Here is a 27,716-nt window from a genome sequence, read left to right as displayed (position 1 = left end):
AGAGTCTTTAATTCTAAATCCAAGGAGTTCGTCAAAATAGACAATGATTCTTTTTCTCTTTGTCATTGTTTTGTCATCTACTGGGATGCCTGCCTCTGAACTACTTATGTGAATTTATAAGTAACACAGCTTTAAAATACTGAAACTGGTCAATGATGGAGGGAGGTGGGCATTAAACTACAGAAGGATATTGCAAGATTCCAAACTCATCTAACATTTCCTTCTGAAAATAAGAAAATGTAAATGTGCTCTGACTGCTGTTCACATTGACTGTGGGGACCAGTTTTTTATCAAACAGCACCTGCCTCTCTTTTCAGAGATGTCTGCGTGTGAGGATAAATGCAAACAACAAAGGCTTCGACTGTGGCAGCGGCTGCATCATTTGCTGGGAACTTGCCATTATGTTTCAGGTCAGAGACTGAGGCTGGATGCAGGGAATGGAGCTTTTAATATCAGGTGAATGGATTTTTATAAGAGGTTGGGAAGCTTTGGGTCTTAGTGAGAAAATAGCGCTTTAAAAATAGTCACATTTCTTTTGTACTGCAATTATCAGTGCATGACGAATCATTTTTTCTTCTGCTCCATGTAGGCAAAGGGAGAAATCCCCTACCCGTCTCTGTGGGCTGGACATTTTAAGAAGTCAAAATGTTCCCATGTTTAATCAGTTTCTTGAGAACATGCAATTTATCTCAAAGATTGATCCTGAAACCAGGCTTCTAGGGGAGGATGAACAAATGGCACAAATTCACCAATTTGTCCAGGAAGTCCCTGTCACATGTTCCCTGTTTAAACAGGTAATGTTAAGTAAATTGGTAGCATTTCCACAATTCCTACTGGAAAGAAGCTCACATTGTAAGTGACCAAACATCAGAAATAAGAATAATCAGCCTTATTAAAAATTGGAAAAAATGACAAAAAATGAAGGAACAGAACAACACCTTGAGTTGAACACAGCTCTGACTTTGATGGTGAAACCCAGGCAGATCTCTTAATGCCTCTGAGCTTCCACTTCTTTGTCTATAAAGCAGAAATAGTCAAAGGTTCCCCTAATTGTGAATAGGAAATGGAAAAATGTGAAGGGCTTTGCAAACAGTAAAACACTTAAGAGCATCAGGAAGAAAAGGAGCTAGAGGAATGATAATAGTAACAATAAAACAATTGTAAAAGCAATTTTGTTATTAAATAATATAATGACAATTATTATTACTATTGAAAATAGTAAATCTTGCCCAGAAGTGCTGAAATTAGTAGATGGTACACCTCAGACTATGTTGTTACGCTCTGGAGGAAAAGGAGACACAGAGGCCTCTTAATCTCATATGAAAAAATGAGTCTGTTCTGACTGATGTGGACTCTAGTCACATTAACATGTATTCTTTGAAAGAAATTCTGCAGACCTTGAATTAAAATCACATCTTTCTGAGAGCCTTTTTCAAAAGCAAAGGGTGGGCTAGTTAAGGATCCTATTCTTCAGAGAGTTTGCAGGGTTTCAAATGACCTTGGCCCACCTAACGGGAGTATGGGATCACATTAACTTTTAAGGTCATATTTCTCTCTCAATAAATCAGTTGGCCACATGTTTATACAGCCTTACCCAAAGGTGCCTGTCAGTGGCAAGCATTCATTATTGTATCTCTGCTCCAAAATTCATAGTGATCCATTGCTTCAGGAACTACAGATTTTTAAACAGCCTCCTAAAAACGTTGTGGGAATTATGGATCAAAAACTACTGTGTATTTTTGCTTCTGAAACCAACACCCCAAGAAAATAAATACATGTTTAACACTAGATGCATTATATATACAACTTCCCACACTCACTTTCAGGGTGAAAAATTTTGTGCTAAGAAGGTAAGGCAACCAATGGTCACACATGAAGAATCTCAGCACTACAATTCTCTGCTCAGAAATGGAGAAAGATGTGATCAGTACACAGGTTGCCAAGTTTTTCCCTGCCTTTGGTGGTTGTACACTGTGTCTGTTTAGACAACCACATTTCCTAGAGTCTTCTTCCCTGTGTAGTCCTGTGTTAGTGCCACCACGGAGATGTTTGCCTGAGATTTGGGAGATCGAGAAAATCAGCAGCCATTATACTCAGAAGACAGTGGTTGCTTAAGTCAGAGAGGAACAGAGAGGTTTGTGTTGTCCTGATCTCCTTGATTTATGTCCATCTTCCTACCTGACTGCCTGCTCTGCTAACCAATAACAGCCCCAGGCTACCGCCAGACCCTTTGCGGTGAATTCACAGAGGCGTTAGCCACGAAGGACCAGAAACTTGAAGCAGACTTCCCACTCGGTGCTGTTTCTGACTCCACTCTAGTGGCTAGACTTAACTGGCTTCCTGCAAGCTCTACCCCGTTTACCCACTGGAGAGTTGGGTCAAGTCAGGTTCATATATCAACACAGTTAAAGTCATATAAAGATGTTCGGTATTAGAAAAAAAACGTGGGCTTCAAAGCCCTTTAAATCTACATACTCATCATAACTCTTTCCTTTGTTCAGCTATATTACCTTAATTTTCTTAAGCCTCCATTTCTACCTTCAGGCAAAATAGTAAAAAGTCTTGCCTTGGTCTTATGTGAAGAAAGTAGAAGTTCTTCCATGAGAATTCTTCATCATAGCTAGTCTTCAAGTAGGTGTGGGGCTCCTGCACTCTGCTGCTGCTGCTGCTAAGTCGCTTCAGTCGTGTCCGACTCTGTGCGACCCCACAGACGGCAGCCCACTAGGCTCCCCCGCCCCTGGGATTCTCCAGGCAAGAAAACCGGAGCTCTACCTGCATGAAAAGCCTAAGCGGAGACTAAATTGACCCATGATCGTTAGTGCCTTGGAAGCATATGGGAAAATCAAATAGAGAAACTTTCCAAAGGAAAGCACCTTAGATCCAGGACACAAAGTTTCCCCCAAAATATTTCCAAGAAACATGAGCTCAGTTAAGGGGGGGAAAATTGCAAACACCCAAGGAAACAAGTTGTCACTAGCAAGAATCAACAAAAACAGCAAAAAAAAAAAAAAAAAAAAAAAAAAAACCCAGAATCTGACTTGCAAAGATTGCAAATAATTAATTTACAAATTAATTTATCAATCTCATACTTTGTGTCAGACTGTCCTTGGTGCCTGGGATCATTAATGTATCAATGAGCAAAACTCAATTCTTGCTATCTTGGTGATATTTATTATCAATGTTTAAAATGTAAGCAATGTCCCTTTAAATTTTCTGAAGTGATACTAGAGGGTGTCAAGGGCTTCCCAGGAGGCAGCAAGGGTAAAGAACTCACAAGTCACACTGTTGTGTTGTTGTTTATTTGACAAATAAAATTTTATGGCAACATATTTCATAACATTAGGTTTTGATACCAAATGCATATTAAAAGATGGAATAAAAATGTATCTTCTATCATGTCTTCAAAAAGGGTGATGCACTCAAGGCATGAAATTTAAGGAGGAAAAATTTAGAGACATTCAAGCAGGGCTGACCTGCTTCTCCTGCGGCTCCGGCATTACAGGTGGATACTTTACCGCAGAACCACCGGGGAAGCCCTGTAGTATTTACATTTTGTTTTTAAATAACAAGATAAAATTATCTAAGGCAACACTTCTTTCCAAATGTCACATTACAGATATGAATTATCATTTTTGTAATAAATAAAAAAGGTAAGTTAGATGTGTTTGTCACTCTGCTTTTTTCTTTTTACGCAGGCTTCAGAAGCACTAAAGAGATTTTGATGTACTATGTAAAAAATGTTGAAATTAGTGAAATCAGAATTTTGTACAGTATGTCTTGAGGCAAATTAGAGAATTACTATTATTTCTATACTCTTAGTTAAATTATATTTAACTTCATATGCATTTTGCTTTTTGTCTATAGAAAGTTTGATCATGGATATAAATTAAATTTAAAAGGTACAAAGAATTTTTTTTTTAAGTTTTAGCCTTATAACAATCAAAATCAACATAATGGCTAAACTGGGTGACCAAATCACAAGTATAATTATATGCAATGACTGGTATGCCTGGCCACTCCACACACTCTATCAAACTCTCAAAGGTTCAGTTCTGAAAGAAAAAACAATCACATCATCACTTAAGTATGTTTAAAACAGAAATTAGAGGTCACTAACTTAATTTTTATGTATCTCTGTATTGTTTTTCTAAGGGAGACATAATACATTAAATCTTCCCTGGTGGCTCAATGGTAAAGAATCCGCCTACAAAACAGGAGATGTGGGTTCGATTCCTGGGTGCGGATAATCCTCTGGAGAAGGAAATGGCAACTCACTCCAGTATTTTTGTCTGGGAAATTGCATGGACAGAGGAGCCTGGCGGGCTACAGTCCATGGGGTTGCAGGAGTCGGACAAGACTTAGCAACTAAGCCACCACTACCGTTACATTCAAAAATCTTTTATAGGGACTTTGGTGGTCCAGTGGTTAAGACTCTGTGCTCCCAGTTCAGGCGGTACAAGTCTGATCCCTGGTCGGAGAACTAAGATCCTTCCTATGCTGTACAGTGTGACCAAAGAGAAAAATCTTTTATAAACTTACCAAACAGGTCAGTTTTTAAACATACCAGAAGCCAAAATAGATGTCAATACCATTTTTAATGATGAATCCCTTGTGACTATTTTACAATCTTCTGAGAATTTTCAAACCACAATTTAGGAAATAAAATTTAACTGTTTGTAGGCCCCTTATGGCTCGCTAATTACTGCACGTCATCAAGAAATATTCTCTTTAGCCAGTCACACTTTGAAGTCTCTGCATTATTTTACACCATTTATCAGACCTCTCCTTCTCCCTTATAATCCTGTCACTTTTTAATTAAGACCAACCTTGTATTACTGTCTCTCCAACCTACCTAGATGGTTCATCTCCTTCTTTGCCAGTTCCTCTTCCTTCTCCATGGCTGCAACAAGGCTACGCCCCCTGCTTTTCTCTCACCCTTCACACTTGCTTTCCTTTCATTCATCTACATACTGATCCTGGTCTTGGTCCCCCAGTTCTATTTCATTTTTCGGACTGTGTTTCCTGGGTATCCCGTCAGCTGGCTTCATCTGGTTAGGCCAAATGGGGGCAATGAGGGAGAATGGAAGCAGCAACAGAGGCACTGAGGAAGACAGGAGGGTAAAGCGTGGGGGGAGCCAGGGTATTTCCCTCCCTCTCTGTGTCGTGGGTGTCATCTCGGATGTCTTCACTGGAGCTGGGTGGTGCAGGCTTCACTCACATGTCTGGCAATTCATTTTGGCTGCTAGCAAGGTTCTCCTTCATGCGATAACTCACCTCTCAGCAGACAAGACTGGGCTTTTTCACAGAGCGGGGTCTGAAGGTTTGGAGAGAGCAAGACTGGAACTGCAAGACCTCTTACGGCGTATGGGTTCCAGAATTCACACAGTGTCTCATCCACCGTGTTCTATCAGTCAACACAAGTTACACGGCCAGCCCTTATTTGATGGCTAGAAAAAATAGACTTTACTTCTTGATGAAAAGAGCAGAAATAATATATTACAAAAGGCCTGGACACAAGGGAATGTTATTTCACGGGGGCCATTATTGTAACAATATGCTTCACCCCACTACGTCCATCCTAACCATGGCTTAGAGTCCTAGCTGCATGCTGTTCCTAATCTCTGGCTTGTCTCCTTAGCTCCTTCATCACCTGTTAAACCTATTGTTGGCATCAGATTGCTTCTGGTTTCTGTGTTACTGGTTTGAAGCTAATGTGTGTTACCTTTCTTACTTTAACAGTGGATAATTCAGATCTGAGTCCAGGTTGGTCTCTCATCCAAAATCCAATCCTAAATGCCCATATTGCCACCTAGATTTCCTCTTCATCATCTAAACCTGCCATATCCAAAATCTCAGTTACAGTCCTCTCTCCCAGGCAATGACCATTGTCATTTTCTCTATACTCTAAACCAGGGGGTGATTAACGATAGCCAGTGAACAAATGCACCACTGGTGGTTATACTGGAACACGGTCATGCTTGTTTATTTTTGTACCATTTATGGCTGCTTTTACACCACGAGGGCAGAACTCAGTAGCTGCAACAGAGACCATGTGACCTGCAAAGTTTAAAATATTCACTATCTGGCTTTTTGGGAAAAATTTGCCAACTCACTTTCTAGACCTCTGGTTCCTTCTTTCTCGTGTACAATCAGTGAGCAAGTGTTATCAATATCAGTTCAGACTCTATTTCTAAGTTATCTCAGTTTTCTCTTATCTCTCCCTGTCTCCAACCTCCTGATCTGTTTTACATGTCTCCACTAAATTGATTGCTGCAAAATACCGTTTTAATTGTTACTCACAGGTCTACAGTGACTTATTTTATGTATCTAATAATTACAAACTCACAGGCTTCCATGAAGTTACCTTAATTCACCCAACAAAAGTTAATTTGCTCTTTTCCCAACCCATCCTTTCCAATCTAGTGTTCCTTCTCTTGATATCAGAGCCTATGAATACAGGAATTTTGTTTCATTGCTGAAAGCTCTGGCACCAAGCACAGTGTCAGGCACATAGTGACCTGGGAGTGAGTCACTAAATGACTGTTCCCCCTGAATACTACTAACTTTTCCCTTCTTCTGATACTTTATTTATGTATTTCTTCTACCTAGGGTGCCCTCTCCATTTTCTATCTACCCAAACTATTTTCATAGTCTCAGCTTCTTTCCAAACTGTCTTAAACTTAATGATCTCTTCCTTCATTCAAATACTATGACCCTAAAAATCCATATCATCCATCCACCCACTTAGCCCCATGCACAAGAGGATATGAAATTAGCTACTATATTGATTCTTGGGACAGTAAGAACATATGTTTAAACATTCAAATTTATAACCTCCTTTCACATACCTCACAGCTGTCCTTTGAGATATATCTCATTATTGTTGATTAGTGATTTGACCAAAATTACAAAGCTAAATATTAAAAAACAGACCAATAGTCCAGTTTCTAAAAACGTAAGTTCTAAGTCCAAATCTCTATGTTAATGAGACTTTCTAAGAAATGTCAGATGAGTCAGGTAATAAAAAATTCTGTTCTTTTTATTTTTTTTGTAAACTGAGAGGTAAAATTATTCAAATAGAAGAGTTGGGGAAAAGAAATAGAAAACACATACCCATAGGTTTTTACTCAAAAGAGAAAAAGATCACTTACACAGAATCTAACAATTACAACTTGTCCTTTCAATGTTTTTAAAAAAAATCTTGAGATCAATACAGACATCCCTGGAAATAAACTCAAGACATTTAAGTGTTGCAACACTTTTTTACCAGCTTGAGAGGACAGATTATTAAATAGTCAGGAATTTCACAATCTAAGCATTAAGTCTTTGGTACTTTGAAATCACCCACTGTGTAAGAACTTACATGGAAATTAGCTATGAAGAAGATCAGGAATTTTTCATTTTTTTTAAGCTTTTTAAAAATAGTTTTCAAGCATATCACTGGATTGTAAAAGAACAGGAAGAGAGAGGATAATAATAGCAGTAGTAATTAATAATTGATAAAAAACACATTAGTTTAGAATTTAATATGTCAGTGGGGTGTTAAAGTTCCCTACTATTATTTTATAATATTACTGTCACTTTTTCTCTTTATGTCTGTTGGTATTTGCCTTATATTTCAGTTCAGTTCAGTCGCTCAGTCGTGTCTGACTCTTTGCGACCCCATGAATCGCAGCAAGCCAGGCCGCCCTCTCCATCACCAACTCCTGGAGTTTACCCAAACTCATGTCCATCTAGTCGGTGATGCCATCCAGCCATCTCATCCTCTGTCATCCCCTTCTCCTCCTGCCCCTAATCCCTCCCAGCATCAGGGCCTTTTCCAATGAGTCAACTCTTCACATGAGGTGGCCAAAGTACTGGAGTTTCAGCTTTAGCATCACTCCTTCCAATGAACACCCAGCACTGATCTTTAGAATGGACTGGTTGGACCTCCTTACAGTCCAAGGGACTCTCAAGAGTCTTCTCCATCTCCATATTCAAAAGCATCAGTGCTTTGGCACTCAGCTTTCTTCACAGTCCAACTCTCACATCCATACATGACCAATGGAAAAACCATAGCTTTGACTAGATGGACCTTAGTTGGCAAAGTAATGTCTCTGCTTTTGAATATGCTATCTAGGTTGGTCATAACTTTTCTTCCAAGGAGTAAGCGTCTTTTAATTTCATGGCTGCAATCACCATCTGCAGTGATTTTGGAGCCCAAAAAAATAAAGACTGACACTATTTCCACTGTTTCCCCATCTATTTGCCATGAAGTGATGGGACCAGATGCCATGATCTTAGTCATTTAAGTTCAAATACATGCTAAATAATCTACAGTTTTTTCTCCCCTCTACCACATTTTGTGTCTTTGATGTCATATTTTGCATTTTCCATCTTATTCCTTTACTGTTTATTGTACTTATTAGTGTTTTAATTTTTTTTCTTTTTACCTTTGTACTGGCTTGAGACATTATAACAGCTTATCTGATCCCTTATCAGTTTATTTAACATTTGTAATGTTATCCCAGAGACCACATATGTTGCACTTTTTTTTAATTGCCTTTCTGTCTATTGTTTTTATTGGATGATTTCCATCATTCTATCTTCCTGATCACTTATGCGCTTTTTTCTGTGAATTTGGTTATTCATTGCTTCTAGCATATTTTTCTCTCAGATATTGAATTATCTGGTTTTTATTGGATCATCTTTATATTTTCTAGTTACTTGTTAAAATGATTTGTGTTGAGATCAATTCTCTGCCCTAATTCAGGTGGCATTTCTATTACCAATATCTTGCTTTTATTTCATAATTTTTTTTCTGGGAATTTTCTCTTGCTATTTTTAAATTTTTTATTTATTTTTTATTGAAGGATAATTGCTTTATAGAATTTTGCAGTTTTCTCTCAAACCTCAACATGAATCAGCCATGGGTATACACATATCCCCTCCCTTTGGAACCTCTCTCTTATCTCCTCCCCAACCCACCCCTCTAGGCTGATACAGAGCCCTGTTTGAGTTTCCTGAGGCATACAGCAAATTTCCACTGGCTATTTACATAGGATAGTGTAAGTTTCCATGTTGCTCTTTCTATACATCTCACCCTCTCCTCCCCTGTCCCCATGTGCATAAGTCTATTCTCTATGTCTGTTTCTCCAGCGTTGCCCTGTAAATTAATTCTTCAGTACCATTTTTCTAGATGCTGTATATATGTGTTAGAATATGATATTTCTCTTTCTCTTTCTGACTTACTTCACTCTGTATAATAGGTCCTAGGTTCATCCATACCTCATTAGAACTGACTCAAATGCATTCCTTTTTATGGCTGAGTAATATTCCATTGTGTATATGTACCACAACTTCTTTATTTATTCATCTGTCGATGGACATCTAGGTTGCTTCCATGTTCTAGCTATTGTAAACATTATTGCAATAAACAATGGAATACATGTGTCTTTTTCAATTTTGGTTTCCTCAGGGTATATGCCTGAGAGTGAGATTGTTGGGTCATATGGTGGTTTTATTCCTAGGTTTTTAAGGAGTCTCCATATCATCTTCCATAGTGGCTGTATCAATTTACATTCCCACCAACAGTGCAAGAGCATTCCCTTTTCTCCACAGCCTCTCCAGCATTTATTGTTTGTAGACTTTTTGATGATGGCCATTCTGACTGATGTGAGGTGATATCTCATAGTTTTGATATGCATTTATCTAATAATGATCAATATTAAGCATCTTTTAATGTGTTTGTTACCCATCTGTATATATTCTTTGGAGATATGTCTGTTTAGGTCTTTATTCCATGTTTTGATTGGGTTGTTTGTTTTTCTGGTATTGAGTTGTATGAACTGCTTGTATATTTTGGAAATTAATCCTTTGTCAGTTGTTTCATTTGATATTGTTTTCTCCCATTCTGAGGGTTGTCTTTTCACCTTGCTTTTAGTTTCCTTTGCTGTACAAAAGCTTTTAAGTTTAGACAGGTCCCACTTGTTTACTATTGTTTTTATTTCCGTTCCTCTAAGGAGGTGGGTCATGGAAAAAGCAACAGGGCTCCAGAAAAAACATCTATTTCTGCTTTATTGACTATGCCAAAGCCTTTGACTGTGTGGATCACAATAAACTGTGGAAAATTCTGAGAGAGATGGGAATACCAAACCACCTGACCTGCCTCTTGAGAAACCTGTATGCAGGTCAGGAAGCAACAGTTAGAACTGGACTTGGAACAACAGACTAGTTCCAAATAGGAAAAGGAATCTGTCAAGGCTGTATATTGTCACCCTGCTTATTTAACTTCTATGCAGAGTACATCATGAGAAACGCTGGACTGGAAGAAGCACAAGCTGGAATCAAGATTGCCAGGAGAAATATCAATAACCTCAGATATGCAGATGACATCACCCTTATGGCAGAATGTGAAGAAGAACTAAAAAGCCTCTTGATGAAAGTGAAGGAGGAGAGTGAAAAAGTTGGCTTATAGCTCAACATTCAGAAAATGAAGATCATGGCATCCATCCCCATACTTCATGGGAAATAGATGGGGAAACATTGGAAACAATGTCAGACTTGATTTTTTTGGGCTCCAAAACCACTGCAGATGGTGAATGCAGCCATGAAATTAAAAGACACTTACTCCTTGGAAGGAAAGTTATGACCAACCTAGATAGCATATTCAAAAGCAGAGACAATACTTTGCGAAATAAGGTCTGTCTAGTCAAGGCTATGGTTTTTCCTGTGGTCATGTATGGATGTGAGAGTTGGACTGTGAAGAAGGCTAAGCGCTGTAGAATTGATGCTTTTGAACTGTGGTGTTGGAGAAGACTCTTGAGAGTCCCTTGGACTGCAAGGAGATCCAACCAGTCCATTCTGAAGGAGATCAGTCCTGGGATTTCTTTGGAAGGACTGATGCTAAAGCGGAAACTCCAGTACTTTGGCCACCTCATGTGAAGAGTTGACTCATTGGAAAAGACTCTGATGCTGGGAGGGATTGGGGGCAGGAGGGGAAGGGGATGACAAAGGATGAGATGGCTGGATGGCATCACTGACTCGATGGACGTGAGTCTTAGTGAACTCCAGGAGTTGGTGATGGACAGGGAGGCCTGGTGTGCTGCGATTCATGGGGTCACAGAGTCGGACACGACTGAGCGACTGAACTGAACTGAACTGAACTGAAGGAAGTGGGTCATAGAGGATCTTGCTTTGATTTATGTCTTTGAGTGTTCTGCGTATGTTATCCTCTAAGAGTTTTATGGTTTGGGGTCTTACATTAAAGTCTTTAATTCATTCCGAGTTTATCTTTGTGTATTGTGTTCAGTTCAGTTCAGTTTCTCAGTCATGGCCAACTCTTTACAACCCCATAAACCACAACACACCAAGCTCCCTATCCATCACCAACTCCCGGAGTCCACCCAAACCCATATCCATTGAATCAGTGATGCCATCCAATCATCTCATCCTCTGTAATCTCTCCTCCTGCCCTCAATCTTTCCCAGCATCACGGTCTTCTCAGATGAGTCAGTTCTTCTCATCAGGAGGCCAAAGTATTGGAGTATCAGCTTCAACATCAGTCCTTCCAATGAACACCCAGGGCTGATCTCCTTCAGAATGGACTGGTTGGATCTCTTTGCAGTCCAAGGGACTCTCAAGAGTCTTCTCCAACACCACAGTTCAAAAGCATCAATTCTTCAGCACTCAGCTTTCTTCATAGTCCAACTCTCACATCCATACATGACCACTGGAAAAACCATAGCCTTGACTAGACGGATCTTTGTTGACAAAGTAATCTCTGCTTTTCAATACGCTATCTAGGTTGGTCATAACTTTCCTTCCAAGGAGCAAATGTCTTAATTTCATGGCTGCAGTCACCATCTGCAGTGATCAGGGAGCCCAAAAAAATAATGTCTGACACTGTTTCCACTATTTCCCCATCTATTTCCCATGAAGTGATGGGACTGGATGCCGTGATCTTCATTTTCTGCATGTTGAGCTTTAAGCCAACTGTTTCACTCTCCTCTTTCACCTTCATCAAGAGGCATTTTAGCTCCTCTTCACTTTCTGCCATAAGGCTGGTGTCATTTGCATATCTGAGGTTATTGATATTTCTCCTGGCAATCTTGATTCCAGCTTGTGTTTCTTCCAGCCCAGAGTTTCTCATGATGTACTCTGCATAGAAGTTAAATAAGCAGGGTGACAATGTACAGCCTTGACGTACTCCTTTTCCTATTTGGAACCAGTCTGTTGTTCCATGTCCAGTTCTAACTGTTGCTTCCTGACCTGCATACAGGTTTCTTAAGAGGCAGGTCAGGTGGTCTGGTATTCCCATCTCTTTCAGAATTTTCCACAGTTTATTGTGATCCACACAGTCAAAGGCGTTGGCATAGTCAATAAAGCAGAAATAGATGTTTTTCTGGAACTCTCTTGATTTTTCCATGATCCAGAGGATGTTGGCAATTTGATCTCTGGTTCCTCTGCCTTTTCTAAAACCAGCTTGAACATCTGGAAGTTCACGGTTCACGTATTGCTGAAGCCTGGCTTGGAGAATTTTAAGCATCACTTTACTAGTGTGTGAGATGAGTGCAATTGTGCAGTAGTTTGAGCATTCTTTGGCATTGCTTTTCTTTGGGATTGGAATGAAGACTGACCTTTTCCAAGCCCTTGGCCACTGCTGAGTTTGTGTTCTAATTTCATTCTCTAACATGTACCTGTCCAGTTTTTCCAGCACCATTTATTGAAGAGGCTGTCTTTGTCCCATTGTATATTTTTGCCTCCTTTGTCAAAAATGAGGGATCCATAGGTGCATGAGCTTATTTCTGGGTTTTCCACCTTATTCCATTGGTCTATATTTCTGTTTATGTGCCAGTACCATACTGTATTGATGACTGTATCTTTGTTGTATAATGTGAAGTCAGGAAGGTCGATTCCTCCATCTCCATTCTTTTTTCTCAAGACTGTTTTGGCTATTCAGGGTCTTTTGTGTTTCCATATGAATTGTGAAATTTTCTGTTCTAGTTCTGTGAAAAATGCCATTGGTAACTTGACAGGGATTGCATCAAATCTATCGATTGCATTTGGTAGTATAGTTATTGTCAAAATATTGATTCTTCCTATCCAGGAACATGGAATATCTCTCCATCTGTTTATGTCATCTTTGATTCTTTCATTAGTGTCTTATAATTTTCTGTGTATAGTTCCTTTGTTTTCTTAGGTAAGTTTATTCCTAGATATCTAATTCTTTTTATTGCAACAGTGAATGGGATAGATTCCTTCATTTCTCTTTCTGGTTTTTCATTGTTAGTATGTAGAAATGAAAGTGATTTTTGTGTATTGATTTTGTATCCTGCAACTTTGCTAAATTCACTGGTTAGCTCTAATAATTTTCTGATACTATCTTTAGGGTTTTCTATGTACAGTATCATGTCTTCTGTAAAGAGTGAGAGATTTACTTCTTTTCCAATCTAGATTCCTTTTATTTCTTTTTCTAGTCTGATTGCTGTAGCTAAGTCCTCCAGAACTCTGTTGAATAATAGTGGCAAAAGTGGACACCCTTGTCTTGTTCCTGATCTTAAGGGGGATGCATTCAGTTTTTCACCATTGAGAATAATGTTTGCTGTAGTCTTATCTTATATGGCCTTGAAACGCTGCACTGGAAGAAACACAAACTGGAATCAAGATTGCCGGGAGAAGCATCAATAACCTCAGATATGCAGATGACACCACCCTTATGGCAGAAAGTGAAGAGGAACTGAAAAGCCTCTTGATGAAAGTGAAAGAGGAGAGTGGAAAAGTTGGCTTTAAGCTCAACATTCAGAAAATGAAGATCATGGCATCCATCCCCATCACTTCATGGGAAATAGATGGGGAAACAGCGGAAACAGTGTCAGACTTTATTTTGGGGGGCTCCAAAATCACTGCAGATGGTGATTACAGCCATGAAATTAAGAGATGTTTACTCCTTGGAAGAAAAATTATGACCAACCTAGATAGCATATTCGAAAGCAGAGACATTACTTTGCCAACTAAGGTCCATCTAGTCAAGGCTATGGTTTTTCCAGTGGTCATGTATGGATGTGAAAGTTGGACTGTGAAGAAGGCTGAGTGCCGAAGAATTGATGCTTTTGAACTGTGGTGTTAGAGAAGACTCTTGAGAGTCCCTTGGACTGCAAGGAGATCCAGCCAGTCCATTCTGAAGGAGATCAGCCCTGGGATTTCTTTGGAGGGAATGATGCTAAAGCGGAAACTCCAGTACTTTGGCCACCTCATGCGGAGAGTTGACTCATTGGAAAAGACTCTGATGCTGAGAGGGATTGGGGGCAGGAGGAGAAGGGAACAGCAGAGGATGAGATGGCTGGATGGCATCACTGACTCGATGGATGTGAGTTAGAGAGGTCTGGCGTGCTGCGATTCATGCGGTCGCAAAGAGTCGGACATGACTGAGTGACTGAACTGAACTGAACTGATGTTGAGGTAGATTACTTTTATGCCCATTAAAGAGTTTTAATTGTAAATGGGTACTGAATTTTGTCAAAATATTTGCAGAATATTTTCTGCATCTACCGAGATTCAGTTCAATTAGTCAGTTCAGTTGCTCAGTCATGTCTGACTCTTTGTGACCCCATGAATCGCAGCACGCCAGGCCTCCCTGTCCATCACCAACTCCCAGAGTTCACTCAGATTCACGTCCATCAAGTCGGTGATGCCATCCAGCCATCTCATCCTCTGTCGTCGCCTTCTCCTGCCCCCAATCCCTCCCAGCATCAAAGTCTTTTCCAATGAGTCAACCCTTCACATGAGGTGGCCAAAGTACTGGCGTTTCAGCTTTAGCATCAGTCCTTCCAAAGAAATCCCAGGACTGATCTCCTTCAGAATGGACTGGTTGGATCTCCTAGCAGTCCAAGGGACTCTCAAGAGTCTTCTCCAATACCACAGTTCAAAAGCATCAATTCTTCGGCGCTCAGCTTTCTTCACAGTCCAACTCTCACATCCATACATGACCACTGGAAAAACCATAACCTTGACTAGACGGATCTTTGTTGGCAAAGTAATCTCTCTGCTTTTGAATATGCTATCTAGGTTGGTCATAACTTTTCTTCCAAGGAGTAAGTGTCTTTTAATTTCATGGCTGCAGTCACCATCTGCAGTGTTTCTGGAGCCCCAAAAAATAAAGTCTGACACTGTTTCCACTGTTTTCTGAATGTTGAGCTTTAAGCCAACTTTTTCACTCTCCTCTTTCACTTTCATCAACAGGCTTTTTGGTTCCTCTTCACTTTCTGCCATAAGGGTGGTGTCATCTGCATATCTGAGGTTATTGATATTTCTCCAGGCAATCTTGATTCCAGCTTGTGTTTCTTCCAGTCCAGCGTTTCTCATGATGTACTCTGCATAGAAGTTAAATAAGCAGGGTGACAATATACAGCCTTGACAGTCTCCTTTTCCTATTTGGAACCAGTCTTTCGTTTCATGTACAGTTCTAACTGTTGCTTCCTGGTCTGCATACAGATTTCTCAAAAGGCAGGTCAGGTGGTCTGGTATTCCCATCTCTTTCAGAATTTTCCACAGTTTATTGTGATCCATACAGTCAAAGGCTTTGGCATAGTCAATAAAGCAGAAATAGATGTTTTTCTGGGACTCTCTTGCTTTTTTGATGATCCAGTGGATATTGGCAATTTGATCTCTGGTTCCTCTGTGTTTTCTATAACCAGCTTGAATCGTATGGTTTTTATCTTTCAGTTTGTCAATATGGTGTATCACACTGATTGATTTGCATATGTTGAAGAATCCTTGCTTCCCAGAATAAACTCAACTTGATCATGGTGTATGAGCTTTTTGATGTGTTGCTGAATTCTGTTTTCTAAAAGTTTGTTGAGGATTTTTGCATCAATGTTCATCAGTGATATTGCCCTGTAGTTTTCTTTTTTGTGTGCTTTGCCTGGTTTTGGTATCAAGACAATAGTGGCCTTGTAGAATGAGTTTGGAAGTGTTCCTCTACAATTTTTTGAAAGGGTTTTAGAAGGATAGGTATTAGCTCTTCTCTAAATGTTTGATAGAATTCTCCTGTGAAGCCATCTGGTCCTGGGCTTTTGTTTTTGCTTTGCAGATTTTTTAATCACAGCTTCAATTTCAGTGCTTATAATTGGGTAGGTTCATAATTTCTATTTCTTCCTGGCTCAGTCTTGGAAGACTGAACTTTTCTAAGAATCTATCCATTTCTTCCACGTTATCTATTTTGTTGTCATATAGTTGTTCATAATAGTCTCTTACAATCCTTTGTATTTCTGCATTGTCTGTTGTAACCTCTCCTTTTCCATTTCTAATTTTGTTGAGTTGATTCTTCTCTTTTTTTCTTGATGAGTCTGGCCAAAGTTTTGCCAATTTTGTTTATCTTCTCAAAGAATCGGCTTTTAGTTTTATTAACCTTTACTGTTGCTTCTTTCCTTTCTTTTTCATTTATTTCTGCTCAGATCTTTATGATTTCTTTCCTTCTACAATTTTGGGATGTTTTTGTTCTTTTTCTTCTTGTTTTAGATGTAAAGTTAGTTCATCTGTTCAATGTTTTTCTTGTTTCTTGAGGTAGGATTGTATTGCTATAAACTTCCCTCTTAGAACTGCTTTTGCTGCATCCCACGGGTTTTGAGTTGTCATGTTTTCCTTGTCATTTGTTTCTGGAAATTTTTTTATTTCCCTTTTGATTTCTTCAGTAACCTGTTTATTTAACAATGTGTTGTTTAATCTCTGTGTGCTTGTGTTTTTTACAGTTTTTTTCTTGTAATTGCTATCTAGTCTCATAGCATTGTGGTCAGTGAAGATGCCTAATACAGTTTCAATTTTCTTAAATTTATTGAGGTTTGGTTTATGACCCAAGATGTGGTCTATCCTGGAGAGTATTCCATGTGCACTGGAGAAGAAGGTGTATTCTGCATTTGGATGGAATGTCCTGAAGATATAAATGAGATCCACCCCATCTAATGTATGATTTAAGACTTGTGTTCCCTTATTGATTTTCTGTTTTGATGATCTGTCCATTGGTGTGAGTGGGGTGTCAAAGTCTCCTACTATTATTGTGTTACTGTCAATTTCTCCTTTATGTCTGTCGGAGTTTGTCACGTATTGAGGTGCTCCTATGTTGGGTGCGTAGATATTTATAATTGTTGTGTCTTCCTCTTGGATTGATCCCTTGATCATTATGTAGTATCCTTCCTTATCTCTTGTAATATTCTTTATTTTAAGGTTTATTTTGTCTGATATGAGGATTGCTACTCCAGCTTTCTTTTGCTTCCCATTGGCATGGAATATATTTTTCCATCCTCTCACTTTAGTCTATACGTGTCTTTAGGTCTGAAGTGGGTTTCTTGCAGACAGCATATGTATGCGTCTTGTTTTTGTATTCATTTAGCCAGTCTGTGTCTTTTGGTTGGAGCATTTAATTCATTTACAATTGAAGTAATTATTGATATATATGTTCCTATTGCCATTTTCTTAATCATTTGGGGTTGATTTTATAGATCTTTTTTCTTCTCTTGTATTTCTTGACTATATAAGTCCCTTTAACATTTGTTGTAAAGCTGGTTTGGTGGTACTGAATTCTCTTAATTTTTTCTTGTCTGAAAAACTTTTTTATTTCTCCATCAATTTTGAATGAGATCCTTGCCAGTTGCAGTAATCTACGTTGTAGATTTTTCCCTTTCAGTACTTTAAATATATCCTGCCATTCCCTTCTGGCCTCTGGAGTTTCTGCTGAAAGATTAGCTGTTAAGCATATGGGGTTTCCCTTATATGTTACTTGTTCCTTCTCCCTCGCTGCTTTTAATATTCTTTCTTTGTGTTTAGTCTTTGTTAGTTTGATTACTATGTGTCTTGGCATGTTTCTCCTTGGGTTTATCCTGTATGGGACTCTTTGTGCCTCTTGAACTTGATTGACTATTTCCTTTTCCACGTTGGGCAAACTTTCAACTATAATCTCTTCAAAAATTTTCTCATACCCTTTCTTTTGCTCTTCATCTTCTGGGACCACTATAATTCAAATGTTGGTGCGTTTGATATTGTCCCAGAGGTCTCTGAGACTATTCTCAGATCTTTTCATTCTTTTTACTTTAGCTCTTCAGAATTTATTTTCACCATTTTATCTTCCAGCTCACTAATTCATTCTTCTGCTTCAGATATTCTCCTATTGATTCCTTCTAGAGTACTTTCATGCATTGCAGAAGGAAACGGCAACCCACTCCAGTATTCTTGCCTGGAGAATCCCAGGGATTGGGGAGCCTGGTGGGCTGCCGTCTATGGGGTTGCACAAAGTCAGACACGACTGAAGCGACGCAGCAGCAGCAGCAGCAGAGTACTTTTAATTTCAATAATTGTTTTGTTTGTCTCTGAATGTTTATTCTTTAATTCTTTTAGGTCTTTGTTAATTGATTCTTGCATTTTCTTCAGTTTGTTTTCAAGGTTTTTTGATCATCTTTACTATCATTACTCTGAATTCTTTTTCAGGTAGTTTGCCTATTTCCTCTTCATTTATTTGGACTTCTGTGCTTCTAGTTTGTTCCTTCGTATGTGTAGTATTTCTATGCCTTTTCATTATTTTTTTAAACTTATTATGTTTGAGACCTCCTTTTCCCAGGCTTCAAGGAAAGTTGAATTCTTTCTTTGAAGAAGATTGAATTCTTTCTTCCTTTTGGTTTCTTCCCTCCTAAGGTTGGTCCAGTGGTTTGTGTAAGATTTCTATAGTGTGAGATTTGTGCTGAGTTTTTGTTTGTTTGTTTTTCCTCTGATGGGCAAGGCTGAGTGAGGTGGTAACCCTGTCTGCTGATGATTGGGTTTGTATTTCTGTTTTGTTTGTTGTTTAGATGAGGCATCCCACGCAGGATGCTAGTGGTGGTTGGGTGATGCCAGGTCTTATATTCAAGTGGTTTCCTTGTGGGAGTTTTCACTATTTGATACTCCCTCGGGTTATTTCTCTGGTGGTCTAAAGTCTTGGAGTCAGTGCTCCCACTCCAAAGGCTCGGGGCTTAATCTCTGGTCAGGAATGAAGATTCCACACTGGTTTGTTATGGCATTAAGTGAGATTAAAACAAATATCCAAAAATGAGAAATTAAACATGAAGCCCAGACAAATGACAGCTACAAAATCAGGCAAATAATAATTAAAATAATGGAATATACACATATACACCCATGAGCAGTCAGAACAGTCCTACAAAAATACAGTAGATTGACCTGGCAAACAAAGGAAATCAAAAATTATATTTACCAGTTAAGAACAAAACTAACTAAAGTACAAACTGGAAAATAAAACTAGAGCAAGATGCCAAGTGGGGAATAATGCAATGAAAACAAAACCAACATGTATGTTGAGAGGAAAGGAAAGAAAGAAAGAATAGATATTCAAATTAAATAGAGGTAAATGAAGATTTATATACATTAAAGACTAACTGCAGGGGGAAAAGAACAGTAGGAAATGCAAACAAAGGAATAAATGTATAAAAATATAATAGGTTTTAAAAAATTAAAATTATAAAAAAGGAGAAAAGAAAAAAAAATGGAAGAATGAAAAAAGGAAAACTCCACAGAACTGCAAAAGCCCAAAGTAGAAGCAAAGGTTTATAACAACAATAAAAACTGTGACTGAATATACACATATACATATACACCCATAAGCAAAATCAAAACAGTCCAACAGGAATAAAATAGAATAGATTGACCCAGCAAACAAAGGAAATCAAAAGTTATATCTACCAGAGCAAAACTAACTAAAGCACAAACTGGAAAACAAAACTAAAGCAAGGTGCCAATTGGGGAGTAAAGCAATGAAAATAAAACTAACAAATACGTTGAGAGGAAAGGAGAGAAAGAAAAGAAAGAATACATATGCAAAGTTAAATAGAGGCAGATAAAGATTAATAAACATTAAAGATTAACTGCAAGAGGAAAAGAACAGTAGGAACAGCAAACAAAGGAATGAATGTAGAAAAAATAATAATAGGCTTAAAAAATTTTTAATTAAAAATAAAAACGAGTAAAGAAAAAAAGGGGGGGAAACTCCACAGAACTTCAAAAGCCCAATGTAGAAGCAGAGGTTTATAACAATAAAAAAATGTGACTGAAGGGAAAAAAAAAAAAGCTCAAAAGCTTAACTGGATTTCTTAGTGCCAATAAAATTGACAACTACAACAGAGGTGGAAAAAAGGAAAAAGAGAAAAAAGGAAAAAATCCAAAAGAATCTACAAAACAAGTCATAAAATAAGAACAATAAATGTTTTTCTCAAGTCACTGCTGTCAGAGTCCTTTCCCTCACTGGGAGTCACAGTTCACCTCACCTCCCTAGGATGCCCTCCAACCCTGTGCTGATCTCTGGACCTGCTGTGGGGGCAGCTCAGATTCTCATCTGGTCCTACTCCTATGTGTTCTTGCCTCCAATGTCCACAGCTAACAGAATTAGTGCATTTTCTTTTGTGGGAGCTCTCAATGGCCTTTTATATATTCCACAGACACAGAGTCTGCCTTGTTTATTATATGGATTTAATCTGCAGCTTGTACAGCTGGTGGGAAGGTTTTGGGTCTTCTTCCTTAGCCACACTGCCCCTGGGTTTCTATTGTAGTTTTATCTCCACCTCTGCATGTGGGTCGTCCCCTGGGGGTTGCTCCTGAGGCTGCCCTGGAGGACTTGGGTTTGCCCCTGTGAGGGCCAGGTGTGGAGGTGGTGCAGCTGCTTGGGTCGCAGGGGTTCTGGCAGCACCAGGTACTCAGGGGGTTGTCGGCTAGGGCTGCAGGAAACACGGTGCTCTAGAAGGGTATGGCAACCAGTATTACCAATCCGCCCCAGTATTCTTGCCTGGAGAACCCCCTCCCTGACATAAGCCTGGAAGCCAGGGTCCGCAGGGTCGCGGAGTCAGATGCGACCAAAGGGACACAGTGAGCATAGACGCAAGACTTTTTTGCCTGTGGCAGCTCTGCCCCAGTGAGAGTTGCGCATGAAGGTGGCGCAGCTGCTTGGCTTGCGGGGACCCTGCTGGCACCAAGCGTGCAGGAACACGGACTGCCTCCACCGCAGGAGTTATGGCCCCAGCAGAGTCTTTTCTCCCGCCTCTTGTAGCTGACGATCAGAAGGCCTCTTTGGTCAGTCTTTCTCTGTAGCCCCACTTGTTCAGGCACTTAGAGGGCTCCCTTGCCTGGGGTCCTTCTCTGTTGTTTGGCTTATCAGTCACTTAAAGGAGCACCCTGGGTGGGGTCCCACTCTGTAGTTCAGTGCCTCAGGCGTTTGATGGGTGAATTTCTCTATTGTTCAGCTGCCCATGCTGGCACGTGGGGAGAGGGAGGCTATGGCGATGGCTCCACCCACTACGTATGACTCAGCAGTATCACCTTGCTTCCAAGGCTGCCCGGCTTTCTTCCACTGGCATTTCCCACCATGATCTCCTCCCTCACATCCTCTCAATTTGTCTCTCCGCAGTCAACAGCAGCCCTCACTCCCGGACTGCTCCACCATCCCCAAACTCCAGCTTCCAGCTACTGTGCCTTCCAGGGGACCAGCGTTCCTGTCCGGGGTACGTATGGCTTTGGCAAGGACTGTCTGATGCTCATTCCATTTAGGCTGCCACAGGTCAGCTGTTTCACTTTCGGCCTTAAATGTTTCTCCTCTGACTCAGACCATTGCTCCGATGTGGGGATTGGACCCCTGCTTCAGTTCCCCCACCCGCCGAGGGCAGGTGCAGTCCTACTAACACTCCTGTTTTTCTCCCTAGTTCCTTCATCCTACTGAGTTTTACATGGTTCTATATATTGTTTTGCGCTGGTCAGGTACTCCTGTCCACTCTCAGCTGGTTTCTGCATGCACTTCTGTGTCTGAAGGTGTATTCCTGATGTATTCGTGGAAAGAGATGCACTCCACATCCACCTACTCCTCTGCCATCTTGTTCTCCCCTCTCTTGCTCTTTCAGTGGAAAATAGTTCCTCTGCCATCTTATTTTACTTAACTTGCTCTGCCTCTATGAATTTAGGTGAAACAATTTCCTACTGTGGTGACAAAGAGGTGTTCATATGTGAGAGCATCCTTATGCAGGCTGCATATGCCCAGTGCCTTTGGTGGGAGAGCTGGACCTGATGAGTTTGCCAGTCACATCTTTCCTCAGGATGTGCTAGCAGAGGGTATGGCTGATTATGGTGGAGCTAGAGCTTACCTGGAGTGTGAGATGGGATTTCCTCTCTGCTTAGTCGTCATCACTGCCCTGTCGGGAGCAGGCTCTGCTCTCAGATCACTGAATCAGTTCTGAGGGTTGGGCTCAAGGTGGCTCTGTTCCCTTTAAGAGTGTGTGTTTCCTTCTCCCTGCTCTGGGACCTTTGCCCTCACAGAGGGGAGTGCTGAAGCAAGTGGGGCTCCTGTGCTTACGGAAGTCCAGTGCTCTGTCTGTGTAGGCAACTGTGGCTGCAACCAGACACAGTTCGTGGTCACACCTTGCCGTTGCCGTGACCACCCCAGATCTAGCGCTAGGCTGCAGCGTGGAGAGCACGGGGGCTCAGTGTCCCCTCATCTTGGGTTAGGACACACAGCAAGGCTGTGGTGGGAATTCCAGCAGCTGTACTGCTGTCAGAACCCTGGGTTGCTTCTGGGGCGCAACCTGAGTAAGCACCAACAGCGGCCACCACCACTCCGCCTGAGCTACACCCCAGGGCCTCAGGTTGCCATTGCATTCCTAGATCAGGTCTTTTTCCAGGTCCTGGATGCCTAGATCTAGTGCCAAGCTGTGGTACAGAGTGAGCAGTGCCAGGGTTCACTCAGTTCCAACTGGGGAATGCAGCAAGGAGGTAGCAGCTAGAACAGACCTCTCTCCGCCTTCCTGGGGACACACCATACCTGAGCAGTCCTCACAAGCGGGGGTCCAGTCTTCTCCTGCCTTTCTATCTGTCCCAGCAGTTCTCCAGGCAGCCAAAGGGGTTTGTCTCCGACTCACAGGACTCAAAGACTCTGACACCCAGTCTGTGACTGGATCCACTCACTCCCCAGGGCAAGTGTCCATCCGTGCAATCTCCCTTTTCCTCTTGTTCCCTCCCAGGGCTGCAGGTCTCAGCCGGATGCTTTTTCTCCTGTCCTACTTTATTACGTGTTTATCTTTCTGACAGTCTTGGTTGCACAGGAGTCCTTCTGCCAGTTTCCAGTTCGTTTGCTCTGAGAAGTGTCTCACGTGCAGGTGTATTTTTGATGTGTTCATGGAGGGAGGTGAGCTTCATGTCCTCTTACTCTGCCATCTTTATCTCGCCCTCTCCAGCACCTCATTGGTCTTAAGCCAGGCTTTTACAAGACAGAATACTCACTGTTGGTCTCCTGATGAATTAATCTGTGTCCTTTCATCAATAGGAAACCTATACTTGAGTAAAGAAACAGGAAGGAGAAACATGAGATTGCAAAAAGTAAAGGAGACTCGACTGCAGTGTAACTGGTCTGTGGAAAATAGGAAGTCTAGGAACTGATCGCTTACCTTCCTTCTGCCACGGGAACTTCAGAGGAAAGATGGCTGCATATTCTTCCATTCACTGTGCTATCTCCATCATCCTTGCCCTCTCCACAAAAAGAATTATGAACAGTTCAAATGCTTCACTTAACTCCTGGAGAATCACTAACCATTTCTGATCACACCCCTTAGCCATCAATAAGCAGGGATTTCCTAAATCTAGATAATCATTTATAAAATATGACCTTGAGCAGGTTCAAAGCAATATGCCAGCACTAACGAAGTAGGGAAAAGTGTGGGGCAAGGAAAAGAGAGCCAGAGTAAAGAAAGAAATTAAGAATGGCACCTAGGATGGGGTGAGTTCTCTAAGGGTTCAGATTCTACTATCTTAGTAGGGTTCTCTTGATGCTTTGAAATGGCAACAACATGGTGCCTGTGTTTGCATTCCGCTTTCCCTCCCTCACAATTCTTGGTGTATCCCTGAGAATATCCGGGAAACTGCACAAAAAGAAAGTTAAAGCAAACTTCTTCTGTCATATGTCCATAAAAGGAAAAGATTTCTATATTTCCAAGAAGCAAAAGTTCATTTTTAATTCAAGTTTATGCCCCCCTTTAGGGGAAGAGCTATCCAGTAAATTAGATAAATTTCAAAATTTGCTAGCAGAAATAAAAATCCAGAAACTTGGAGGAAAATGAACACAATAACAAATGGTAAGTTTTCTGCCATAAATAACAACACTTAGCTTCAGAAGAGGAGAGAGAGGTGTACAGCTTAATTAGGAAGTGTTCGCCCAGAATACTAATGCCCTCCCAAATGCTCTGCTTAGTTTGCCATGGGCCATTGTCTTTCTCCATAAAGTTAAATTAGCATCTGCAGCAACTCTTCTAGAATTAAAGACTATAGCTCTGTGTCTCATTTTGAACACTCACTGGTCTTGAACTAAATTTAAATCATGAATGGAATATTATTTAAAGGTTGATAATCTTCACGTAACATTACTTCAGCAATGAAACTAAACCCCCTTGAATAAAATTCTGTTGGCTAGCCAAGAGGACCCTGGTGAGGTTCCAGTTTAATAAAATTATCTAGCATTTGCAACTGTAAATGCTTTAAGCCTTTTTTAAAGGTGATATTATGACCTATACAACACTGAGCATAAAGTGATCGACAGTAAAACCTTGAGCTGATCTGTAGAGGAAGAGCGGGTGATAGAGGCCCATGGGAAGTGTCACGTACTTCTTCCAATTGGGAAGAGTCTCTTTTCTCTTTTCCTCTCTAACATCAACAAGGAGCAACTCTTCTGTTCCAAAGAAATTGGAGTTAAATTTCCATCCCAAAGAAAACATATTCCACTTAGAAAATTCAATAGCCAGTGAGATTGCAGAGCCAGAGCACACTTATTGGGGAGCAAAGTGCATCCACAGTTACCAAATTAACTTGTTACACCCATGACATCTACCAGGACTTCCAGGTACAGTCTGTCATGCTGTGGGAGGGTATAGTCAGGAGAAGTAGTCTTGTTATTAGACAATCACAAATCTGCAAAGCCCTGGAGGTCATGCAGATCATCTTTTCTGCTTCAGTCTACAGGCACTGTCCCCAGTGGAGAGTCCACAGGCTCTTGTAGTGCTTGGTCCCCAAAGAAGGCTGGACATCCTGCAGACACTTGTGCTAAGATTGGGCATCTGGAATGTGATGCTTCTGGTGTGTTATTACGTTCTTGTGGGGTGGGAGAGCATAAAAGGAGATCTAGAAGAAAATCCCATCCTGCCAACCTAGGGAAAACCGAACTACCTAGAGGAGGCAAAGAGACCTCATGAGAAAAAGGTTCTGCTTCATTTCTATTTTTCTCTCCCATTTAAAGATTTAGCCAACTCACTAATACCTGGGAAGCAAGAAGCAAGTGTCTCAGCTTAGGGCAGACCTGGAACTAAGAACAACAGGCCAACAGTCGATGTCCACCTGACAAGGGGAGCCAACCTTCCATACGATCCTGTTATGTGAGCTATCATGGATATCCTGATGTCCACACAGAAATCCCAGAAAATTCCTTAAGCCCTATTAGAAATTAGCTGGATCCGCTTTGTATCTATTAGCTGATGGGACCTGATATCCTGAAAGTATATTGTATCATGTACTGAAGCACTATTACCTTCCTCATTGAATGCTCAGAGATAGGTGAAAAGCAGCTACTATGATCTCAGAAACTGAGGAAAGCTTCAGGGCTGTTCTCATAGTTCTGACCAAAGAGAAATAGACCCAGCCCATTCATTCTGTGAGACACAAGACAGGAAATGATCTTTTTGTAAGTATGCTGAGAATTGTTAGGGAAAGATGAGATCAAGAAGGAAGGTCAGTCACTCTACAAACAGTTGTTGCATCAACAAATCAGCAAATAATTTGAGAAGACCAATGTGATTTATGATTAATAATCAAAAAAATCTGTAATAGGTATAGATAGACACAGATATAGATATATACACATACACACAAGGCCTAATGTAGGTAGAATTGAGACAAACATATGACTATTACCAACAATTAGTTAAAAAATAATGTGACAAGCCACTACTACTACGGCTGCTTCAGTGTCATGTACAGGGTAAAAGAAAGAAATACTCCTGTGTCAATTACTATATTCCCATCAGTGCCATCATCTTGGATCTTCATTCCAAAAATGGCAAGAAGTGCTCATCATAATCACAAAACAATACCATAGGACATTATGAAATTTAAAAGTTTCCTATGCATTGTTTCATCTCATGATTGCCCTGTGAGAAAAGCAGGCTATTAGGGCAGACATGGTAGTATTAACAAGAGGAAGCATGGAAAAGAAAGGAAGGGCAGAAAGGGAGAAAGGGAAGGAAGAGAGAAAGGAGGAAGGGGGTAAAGTTGCCTCCCAGGTCTTCCTGCAATTGGATATCAGTCTCGATTCTAAGAATATCTCCTAATATCTCCTAACAAGCGTTCCAGAGATTAAGAACCACATAGTTCTTTGAAATTCATGATAGCAATTGCTCTACAAATTCTAAGTAGTAATATCATCATCATCAATCTTAGCTATAAAATTTCTCATAAACTCATATATTAAGTTGGGAAACTTTAGAAAAAAAACAACAGTAAGAGCAGAGTTAAGCACAAAGTCGAGGAAGTTGGTTAAGGAAGAAAAAAAAAGCGACAAGCACTAACTTTCCCCATAAGTCTCATAATCTTTCTCCGGGAGGCACTCGGCAGCCAAGCAGTAAGCTTCCATGAAGCACAGGGTGTGTAAAGAGACCCAGAGACCAGCCCTTCGAAGGGAAATCCCTCCCATTTTGTCCTCAGTTCAACTCCCAAGATTCCCAGGCTCACTGTGTGAGTCACACTGCAATCGCCTAGGACAGGCATCTGCACGGATGCCCTCTGCTTCAGCAGGGAATTGCAAGCTCCCGCCTGCCTGTAATAAGGGGGGAAATCAGGGCAATAATGTGACCGGATGCTGGAAAGCTGGCAGCCAGAGAAAACAGTAGTGTATTTGGCAAATTTTCTTTTGCAGGGCTTTTTTTTTTACTGTAAAGAACATTGGCCTCCATGGACTAAGAGAAATTTTGCGTCCCTTTCTCGAATTTGATCTCTTTGTTTCCATTTTAATAGGTCATGGGAAGTTTCCTGTGAATACGTAAACAAGCTTTGTGTTTATTTTAATCACTTTTTCCTCCTGTTTCCAGGCTCTGGACAACCCCCGGCCCTCACTTGAATTGTGGTGGTTACAGCAGAACACAGCCCAGTTGTAACTCAAGTCTTTCCTTTTGTAAGAGGAAGTGGTGAGATAAATAAAGGGATGGTGTTTCCTTAAAGCAGCTGCATCTCCTATTAACTGGCTAAAGAACTAACTCCTCAACAAAAATTAGTCAACTGAACTAGTTTAAGAAAGAAAAGAAATCTTTGAGCTGGCGAATTTGTGGCTTTGAACACTGAACACCTACCTGAGAAAGAATCTCTCGCTTTCCTGTCCTTCATGAATAGTGCCTCTCTCCTTTATTTCTCAGTGAATCACCTTGAAAATTTTGCCATTTTACGGTATCTAGTCCCTCTCATCTGAATTATCAACCCACTGTAATCTGGCATCTGCCCTTACTACCTTACTGAAACTTACAAAGAAAATGATCAAAATGACCTGCTTATTGACAAACAGTGAATATTTTAAAGTCCTTATCTTAGATTTCTCTGCAGTATTTCTAGATGCTGACCAACCTCTCCTTTGAGAAATTTCTCTTCTTTTCTTTGCCATGATAACATGCTCTCCTGATTCTCTGACATCTCAG

At 40.5% G+C, this 27,716-nt stretch overlaps 1 long non-coding RNA gene across 2 annotated transcripts; it reads right to left on the bottom strand.

Moving 5' to 3' along the window:
* Positions 1 to 15,879: 15,879 nt before the first annotated feature.
* LOC138442349 (uncharacterized) lies at positions 15,880 to 26,682 on the bottom strand. Of its 2 annotated transcripts, none has more exons than XR_011257657.1 (3): positions 26,602 to 26,682; positions 23,439 to 23,518; positions 15,880 to 23,327 (listed from the first exon to the last, which is right to left on the bottom strand). It is a non-coding gene; the product is annotated as an uncharacterized lncRNA (long non-coding RNA). The 2 variants fall into 2 exon arrangements; XR_011257658.1 differs by having other exon boundaries at positions 15,880 to 23,322.
* Between the last annotated feature and the right edge of the window lie 1,034 nt (positions 26,683 to 27,716).

Source organism: Ovis canadensis, chromosome 6, assembly GCF_042477335.2.
Source record: "Ovis canadensis isolate MfBH-ARS-UI-01 breed Bighorn chromosome 6, ARS-UI_OviCan_v2, whole genome shotgun sequence".
Lineage (NCBI taxonomy): Eukaryota > Metazoa > Chordata > Mammalia > Artiodactyla > Bovidae > Ovis > Ovis canadensis.
This window is presented reverse-complemented; position numbering and strand designations above follow the sequence as displayed.